Source organism: Echiichthys vipera, assembly GCF_963691815.1.
Source record: "Echiichthys vipera genome assembly, chromosome: 1".
NCBI lineage: Eukaryota > Metazoa > Chordata > Actinopteri > Perciformes > Trachinidae > Echiichthys > Echiichthys vipera.
Genome location: NC_139826.1, coordinates 16,307,918 through 16,317,956, shown reverse-complemented (window position 1 = coordinate 16,317,956; position 10,039 = coordinate 16,307,918).

The following is a 10,039-nucleotide window of genomic DNA, read 5'->3' as shown; positions in this document are numbered from 1 at the left end:
TAATGAACCCATTAATATCATCATGTCAATGTTATTTCACTGCAGTGATATTAGTCTTCAGATTTATATTTGCTGTAATAGTATATATTGTGGTATTAGATATGATGTACAGTACTTTAGTCTAATGCCACATGTATGTCAGAATTAGATTTTCTATGACTGCAAACTGTTTTGCAGTCATGTTTTCATTTAAAATCCATTAATGCAAATTATTTTGAATGTGAGCATTTGACTTGAGTGCAGCAAACAAATCAGTGAGTAGGAATACATTGACTACTTTTGTAAAAATGTTGTAATTATTCAGAGCTATCGTACATGAAGAGGTAATTTACACCAGTGCAGATGTTTGAAACATTTGTTTTAACCAGTCTTTGGTTGCTGTTTGCCCAGAAGAATAAAATATATCTTGAAAATACACTGGATTTATTATTTTTATATATCAAGTCCCCATCTCATTTCTCATTAACACAATAGACTCAATGGTTTCCAATAAAACCAGAGAGGGATTTCTACCATAAATTCTAGCATTACAGCTTGTGTATTGCAATGTGATATTAAATGGACAGTAGTGTCACAGGCTAGCTCAACATTTGTTTAGACGTTTGTTTGTCTAGCTGATAGTGTGTGAGTTTAGGAGGTTAGCAGGTGTGTATTAGGTGTCTGACAAAGGAGGGGCATTCATCTGCAATGCAGCAGTTGGGTGAATTGAGGAGAGGATTCTGGCTCCAGGACTTAAACAACCTATGATTGATCCAATAGACTCTCTCTTAATGTCTCAGGAACCCAACTGCATTACATGAAAGAATAAGAGTGCAAGAAATCCATTTGTTTTTCAAACTAAAAGCTTTATCCAAACACAACAGTGTTCATCTTTATCTTGACCTCAACACTCACTGGAGATAAAGGCCCTATCCATTATTTTCACAGTGCTGCCTCTTGTTAAAGCTTTATTCCTTGTGATACCAAACATTTTTTCCCCACTATGATTCAATTGCTCAACTCTGAACCTTTCAGTGAGCTTCAAAGACTACAACAATATAAATGTTTTGCTATATCAGTGAACCTTCTCTACTCAGTTATCCTCACACTGTATCATAACAACATGTGACGCGAGTGAACATCAACTTTAAAATCAGTTTGATTACATTGTTTTCTATTGGAATGTTCTAACTGGCCACGAGCGAAACATTGCTGCACAGCAGTTTATGATGTGGTGTTGTTTTTTGACCTGAACTTTGGTCACACGCCCCATTTCTATGTATCCCTTTTGCATGTGTTAAAAGCGCGGCAGTACAAGAAAAACAGCTGATTCATGAAGTTTATATAAGGAGTTATACATATGATACCTCCTCATTAAACTACAAAAAGCTAAATACATGTGATGCTTTAGGTAAACAGGGCCAGATAAGGTGAAACCAAATGAGTCTTGGAGATAATGAGTGTCACTTCGTGTAAAGAAGATCTCGTATGCTTTTATTTAATACATATACCCATTTGTGATTAGTCTGGTGATGCCAGCCTTGGTTATGGATTGGTGAAAAATGATTCCATCCCCATCATCACTCGCGCAGCCCCTCCTACTTTCAATTTACAACATTTTTTCTTTGCTATTCTGTAGACCCCCAGTAACAATATTAAACCCTCTCTGGTTCACCAGGTGCTAATATGATGAAAATGTTAATCCACTTTTGTGCTGAAGGCAGCGTGAATTGATGCCAGCTGTGTGTCGACAGCTGTGTGATCTGAATACACACTTGAATGTGCTCTTTCTTCTCAACATAAATGTAAAGATATTTCCCTTCAAGCTGATGGTCATGTGCTAGATTCAATGCTACATCAGCCCACAGCTATCCCTTTATGCTTCAGTGGAAGGATTTTAACCACTAAAGGGCTATATAAAGGCCATCTGCCTGTCTCATTAGTGCCAACTTTCCTGTGTTTCTGCCTCAAGAGGATAAAGGTCTCGATATTTTGATTCCTCTAGGTTAAGATGAAGGCTTCAAGGCTTGTACCATGACGTTTCGTGAGCATACAAATTTTGTATCTGCAATAATCACAGAGGATGGGTGTGGTTCAGAGGTAGAGTGGGTCATCCTTGTCAGGCCTGGCGAAATTAGGACTCAGATGCAGTCGGAGAACGAGTATGACAGGCTTTTATTCTGAAGCACTTGTATCTCCTTCAGAGGAAGTGACAACAAAATGGCTTTAAAACTCTACCTCGTCAACAGACAGAGGAAAGACAAGAAAACAATAAACAGGGCTAGAAACTGAAAGTCGCTCCCGAAGGAGGTGAAACCAAAAACACTACACTGGTCTAATAATGAATAAACTAAGAAAAGTTACACCAACAGAAAATCACTCTCGAGGAGGAAAAGGACAAAAGGCTATTAAATGATCTACTCTATACTATGCTGAGAATAATTACAAAATCAAAGCGCTCCACAAGGAGGGAGGAACAAGACAAAAGGCTATGGCTTTCTAGAAAACAAAGGGTTCACAACTAACCAAAAAACTTGATCAAAAATCAAAATCACTCTCAGAGGTATACAAGGAAACAGAAAAACAAGCAAGGCAATACTTATCAATTTTACAAAGGCAACTCTGTGGCAAGGCTGTGAAATGCTGGAGCTTCATGACAAGACGAAATACTCTGGCGACGTGACAGGGGAAGACAAAGACAATATATACACCAGGGAAGGGAGCACAGGTGGAAACAATCAGGGATTAGGGGAGACACCAGACCGGTGACACAAGAGGAAGGGCAAGTGACCTGAAACGAGAGGAGAGTTACTTTTCAAAATAAAACCATGAAATTCACAAGACAAAAAGCCCAAGACAGGACATTCCTCACCGTGGTGTGACAATCCTCTGTTCAGGAGATCAGCGGTTCGTTCCCTGACTGGTCAACATTGAAGTTCTGAGTGGTCAGAAGACTAGAAAGGGGGTATATAAGTCCATTTACAGTAGCTCCGCATTAAGCATCACCTTTGCAGTTCAAAAACAAAGCGAACACACACACAAGCTTGGCCAGAGGAAGGATTTTTTTTGTTGTTCTACTTTTTTGGTCTCTCATTTTGAGGGGAGCTTTTCCAAAGACAATAGAGCATATTTAGTTTTCGGCCTTGACCTTGAAGCACCAAAAGTTCCTTCTCTGAAAATACAACTTCTCCATGTAATGCATTGTAAATCAAAACAAAAACCGTTGTTGAAATTGTTTTTGTCAAAAGCCTTCCTTTAAAGGTCACAAATATTTGTACAGGTGAATTATGGGTGTAGTAGAATACATTAATGAGGCCAGTGAAAATATATTTTTTTTTTTTTAATTATGTGGCTTAGGGACCAACAATTGATCCCTGAAGCACACCACTAATGTAGCTACTGTGGAATCACAATTATTCATGAAGTCCTAGAACTTTCTATTAGACATCAAGCCTGTGAATATTCTCCATTTATATTAGATAGATATTACTGTGTGCAGTTCCAAATATATTCTTTAGAGCTTATTCTGAAAGATCAATACTGTCAAACGTAGGACTGGTTATGAGGTGAAACAACATGTAACAGCCACCAGAGTCTGCTCCCCAAATGTCATCAAAATGTCATTTGTTCTCTGTGGAGTTAAAGTGTAGTTGAAGACCAGGAGCTGGACAGGTACTGTAGGGAAATTTTCATCTGGGACCTTTCGATAGAAATAGAAATTGATATAGATCTATAGGTCTAAAGGGGGTAAGACATTAATAAATAAGGTTGATCAATAGAGAGAGAATGGTTGCTCACGGTAGTTGCAGACACAGCCAGTAACAAGAGAGCTCTCCATCTATAAGCTGTTGTCAGTAACTCTCTTCAGAAAAGATGACAATACATTGTCAAATGGGCTAGAACAGGGATCTTCAACCGGAAGTCTGCAGATACTGCAGGTGTCCACCAAGCCCCCACTATAGCGACTTCCTGGTCGATCAAAAGAAAGTGCCAAAAATTGCAAAATTGAGTGTCCATTAGAGGGCAGGTTTCATAATAGAGTAATTTCTCATTGACCCCCACAAACATTCTAGTCTGTATGTTTAAGTCATATCTCCATGACAACACTTAGGAGGGTGAATATTTTTATAACAGGCTAGTTTTTATTTTATTGGAGCTTAAAGTTTCTGAATAATTAGGGGCGCTGCCAATTCAGTGACAGCTAGCCACCCACCCTCACTTCACCTCAGAGGTATAGGTTAGTCAGAGGGACACATCTCCCTCCCCCCAACGTCATATCAATGCCCTTTTTAGTGAGAGGAAATGAGGCGGAGTCGATGTCTGACAAGTTGGCGACTCCCGTAGGCGGGGATGATTGGATCAAGTTGAGAGAACGCACCTCAACGGAGAGGTTACGTTCAGTTTTTTATACAGTCTATGGTTTCAACCAAATTACTGTTTGAAAGATGTTTTTTACAAACTTAAAATAAGTCTGACATTATACATTAAGTTGAATCCAAAACATTATTAGCAAAGATACAATGGCCTATTTGTGAAAAACAAAACAAAAAACACATTTAATTTACAAAAAATTGATGGTAGGCTTACTATCTATCAAAAGATACAGTTAATATTCAACCAACATGATGTATAAATATCTCAATAATTCTATTTTAAGAGCTTATTGCATGCACCATAAAGGGTATGTGGATCAGGGGTGCCACTCCAGTCAGAGACCTGTGTGGTTGTCTTTAAGAAGCTGTAACAGGGGCCTAGCTTAAAGTTAGCGTGCATATATTGGTATTATAACAAACGGAATGATCTAAGGAATCCATCATTACCAACCACCTCCTGTTAGCTTGTCTGGAAAAGGGCTAAACAACGCTCCAAAAGTTAGGCTAAATGTTGGTGAGGGCCATTTACAAAGAGGTCCCTTGACCTCTGACATCTGAATGCAAATGGTTCTATGGGTTACGACAACTTTCCGCTTTATAGACATGCTGCATTTGGCTTATTCTAAAATTGTGTTTTTGAATATTTCTGCATACTGAGGTCCATAAACAGTGTTGAATGTCAGAAATCTGACTGTAGGGCTGAGACTGTTGTGGATTCACTGAGCCCAGTTGTATTCATGTGTGTTGATGTTAGTCCACATAGTAGCCATTTCATTGTAGTGAGAGCATTTTAAAAAAAAATAAAATTAGTTGTTGAGACCTCTAGGAGACTTGAAACTTTACAACATTAAACTAGAGACCTAGGGCATTCAACAAACATCTTCACTCTAGATTTACAACTGAGCTCACTATAGCCTCTGAAAGACAAACACTGCTCACTGTTTTTTTTCACAAAATAAAGGTTTTTGTTGAAGTTTCTTGGTTTTTAAAAAACAAAAAACATGCTAGTACAGAAGTGGTATAGCCACAGCTGATATTCTATCAAATTCTGAACAATATAAAATAACTGTATTTTAGAATGAATCAAGTATTAATAAATTGTTCTCGAATTCTGAAGTCTGTGTCAGTGGCCCATTGGAACATTAAGAGTTTAATATTATTCTGACAAGTCATTGCCCCATTTGGGCCCCTGTCATAAAAGAGTGTACACGCTCCTGATGTGGATAGGACATTTTACTGTTTATTGTAGGCCCAGTTTAATATGCAACTCAATTTTAGTAGGCGGTCCCTGCTCCGCCTCTTCGGGTTCCTCAGCCTAAAGAGCGTTGAATCCTTCATTTGTCAAATAATACTGTGACGGTCTGTGAAATTAGCTCTCCTCAACATCAAAATCTATTTTCTGAATGCTGATTACAAAATGGCAGAGTTTAAAATTGAACGCCAGTGATTCTGTTGAAGAAAAAGACATCACTAAATTGATGACTGTGATTTTGTTTATTGCTGTAGATAGATTGATGTTTTGAAGCCTATTAGCTGTCTGGAAAGAGTTTATTTTGATCGTTTGCAATCAGCTCAAAAATAAGAATGAGAAGAAAAATAAGATCCACCACAAGTTTGTTTCTTTTCTAGCGGCACTTGGCTTTTCTGAAAGACACATGGTGTCTTCATGGAGATTGACTGACAACTGGGAAAGAGCATGTTTTAATGACTCATTGGAGTTTAAGGCTAGCAAGCAATGCTCATTAAATCTGTTTACCAGGCCATCCTGCTGCACAGAGGCTGAGTAGATTCACTGTGAATGAGACCAAAGAGGGTATATACTTTATTTCCTTGTTGTCAAATCTACAACAAAGAAAAAACATTAATAATCAGAGATGTGGGTGTATTAATTATGTGTTTAATTTAAATTAAATAAGGAACATTGTGGGAGATCAGTGAGATACGGAGAACCAGAGAAAGAAAGGGATGATATTTGTTACACAAGCTTAGAGAGGTGAGGGCTGGAGAGAGGAGAGGAGGGTGGGGGATGGAGGTGGAGAAGACCTCGGGAGTCTTGGCTAGCTGTCCCTTGGCAGCTCAAGGCACAAACAGAAGCAAGGGTTTCTGCTTCCAGAAAAGGCAGGGAGTGGAGGAGAGAAATACACAAGACAGAAAGGCAAGAACGATGAAACTGAATTAGAAAAATAGAGGAATGGGAGATGGTTGAAACCAACAATATAGTAATAGCTTTTTTTTTATTACAGAAATACCCTTTTGTACTGATAAAGTCTAACCCTAACCCAGTCTAAGATCACATTAGGCTTGAACTGAACCATGTCAAATGCACAACATGAATCAGCCTTTGCTCCGCTATCTTTTTCTAAACGAAAGTGCGCTGCAGTGACTTGAGGGGACCATTAGGGTCAGACTGAATCCGAGACAGATGAGGTTCCAGGTTGCAGTTGCTTTCATCATCAGCAGGGGGCGAGCAGCAGCCATGCACAACATCAGTATCCGCACCCTTCTCCTCAAATCCCTGTGCAACTGCACACATCTCATCTCCTCTCTCTCTCGTGTGTATGTGAGAGAGCGAGAGAGAGAGAGAGTGTGTGTGTGTGTGTGTGTGTGTGTAAGGGATGTGATTTTGCTAGAAGGCCAGACAATTAGTGGCTGTTGGAGGCACGCATGACACACATCTCAGCTGATAGAGGAGAGCAAGACTGACAGAGGGAGGCAGCCTCAATCACGCGGCAGGGGGGCCAGTTGAGAGATAGTGCCAAAGAGAGATGGGTTTTATTTGAATGCTTAATCACCACCAGGCAGGGGAGGGAGACTCTGAGATGTCATGGACTTTCATGTGACACTCCTATAGCCCTATACCTGCAATATTTTCACATCTTCATATGTCCCTTTCAGCATGAAACCAAAGCCTCAATTAGCGAAATGTCACACAAGGACAAATTAAAAGATATTACCTCCTGCTGTTTTGTGGCGAGGTTAAGTGTATTTTTATTCCAAATATTTTTTTTATTTTTCATAGCTGTGAAATTCAGCCACGTGCATTTCACGACACTGATAGCGCCTTAATACACCTGGGTGGGTAGATGACTAATCTGCAACGGGGATGAGCAATCATGTATGACGACATTCCCAGTGAGAAACGTAATAAGAAGATGTGAGTGTAGATGAAGATCTGTTGTGTGTGATGCACCCCTACTGATGGGAATGTTCTTCTGACAGCTTGGATCATAAAATGAGTGTGTGTTTGTGTGTGTGTGTGTGTGTCTGTGTGTGTGTGTGTGTGTGTGTGTGTGTGTGTTTGACAGAAAGAGATGAATGGGGCGCTCCTCGTACCCCACAGACGTGCCCCAAAACCAGAGCACTAGCGCACAAGTGGCTTACGTGCACGACACACACACACCAGCCCTGACGAAAAGTGGAAGCAAAAGCCTCAACATTGCTCTTCCATGTGTGTGTGTGGTGCTTAAGGGTTATTGGCCCGTTACATCACTGGAATGACTCCACTGGACTGTGTAGTTTTTGGAGTTACACACACACACACACACACACACACACACACACACACACACACACACACACACACACACATACACACACACACACACACACACATACACACACACGTTTTTAACATTTAAACACACCTAAAGCATCGGGTATAAGACTGTGTGAGAGTGAGATAGATAGAGAGAGAGAGAGAGAGAGAGAGAGAGAGAGAGAGAGAGAGAGAGAGAGACAATCTCCAGCCGTGAAGCAAAGCCTCAGTCTGGGCAGCCAAAAGCAGCACTGTCTGCTTCCCCATCAGCGCCACAACCACCCGTCTGCATCCCGTTTTGGAGTAGACGCCCCGTGTTGTGGCACTGCCCACGAGGGGTGTGTGACTGCGTGTCAGTCGTGGATAAATTAAAACCCAGTAGCTTGCGGCATTAAAAAAAGACAGCGTCTTCGGTCTCCCACAACGCGAACAGGGGGAGCACAGCAGAGAAGCGAGAGCGGGAGGGGGGTACCGAAGGTAGCATGGAGAAGAGGTGCGTGTGCGTTTATGCGCGGAGGCAGGTTTGTGGGATGTGGTGTCTGATGGACACGGCGAGATGCTGTGAGCTCTGGTTTTAGCAGGCAGCTGCGCACCGAGACGCTCTCTTCCCTCCCTCTCCTCCTCGGCTGCTCTCATCACACCGACCATTCGCAGAAACCGGGGAATCGGCTCTGCACGGCACACTGTGCTCACTACCGCTGGCGTCCTGCACGGGGGATTTGACACAACCAGGTATGTGCAGCGGGAGCCCGTTTGGGCGCTGGATGCCGGTTTGCATGGCGGGGGGGATCTTGACTATTTGACTTCATCCATTATCTTCTTGTTGCTTCCCTCCCCTCCCTCTGTGGCCCTGTCAGTGGCTCAACGGAACGTTATTTGAGAATTATGCGGTTAGATGGCATCATCTGTCGATGTAGCTGGAGTGTAAATATAAAATGTGCAGGATATTAATGTTATCCAATTCGTTTTGCTGTTTATTCAAAAATACAGATCTGATACAAACACTGTCGGTTCCACAAATGTCTCATTGCTCCCATTCTAACCTTTTCCTATGGTGTTATGCATAACGTAAAACATGAACGTGAAGTGAGCAATGCTGTTGTTTCACACTGAGCAAATGCAATGAGATTGGTTCTCGTCATGCCGGCCAAAGAAAAAGGTAATATTTTGATTTATGAGGCGAGACAATCTGTTGTGATGTTGGCTGGTTTCCTAGGGCTGCAGGCATATATTTCACTGTTGGGAAATACACAGGTTAGAAGAAGGGAGGCAGAATGTAGCTGAGGATGGGCGTGAGGGCAATATGATCTGAGGATGCACACACCCTCACATGCTCATCCCCCCACTGGTATGCTTCGCTCTTCTCTTGGAGCAGCAAATGCATGTTTGGAAGTAATCATGCACGAGGCACATGTGTGTGCATGCACGGCTGCACACACACACACACACGCGCGCGCGCACACATACACTCACATGTACACCAATCCACACTCGGCCATAATCCTTAATCATGTGTTCTGGAGACATGACGTAACACATGAGCGTGTCTCATCTATATGCATCTGTTTCTAACGATTTGCAACAATTGAGAATGAAAAGCATATCAGTAGGCCCATACTTGCTTGCAGTATAATAACCTAAAATAAACATACTTGAGTTTTCATCAGGAGAGTTGAGCAGATTGTACTATTGTGAGAAATAGGTTAGCATGCCTCCAACTGATACTCATTTTCATTAAAGGAAAGTGGCAGGGTGGGACTGCAGGACTGTGAGAAAGTGAGTGTTTTAGAGTGCTCTGTTAATCAAATGCATTAGGAAAACAGCAGGAGAAATAGGTCCCCGGACATTAATGCAGGGTCTGGGGTTGCAGAGTCTCAGAACATGGGTAGTGGGTGCGGCTGAGGTGCTTCCCACTTTCTCTGGAGGTTTCTAGTTTGTCTAGGTTTCTAGCTCACAAATGACAGGGGCTCTACCTCTGGCACACACAAATTCCCAGATATCCTTTTATTTCTATGGCAGGCAAATGTTTTTTTGGACATGTTTACACTATCTGTCCAAGCAAGATGATTACAGAACAAGTGTTTTTACAATATGCTAAAAATTTAAGTTGGTGATTAAGTTACATACTGAGACACTGGAGCAGTTGGAGGTT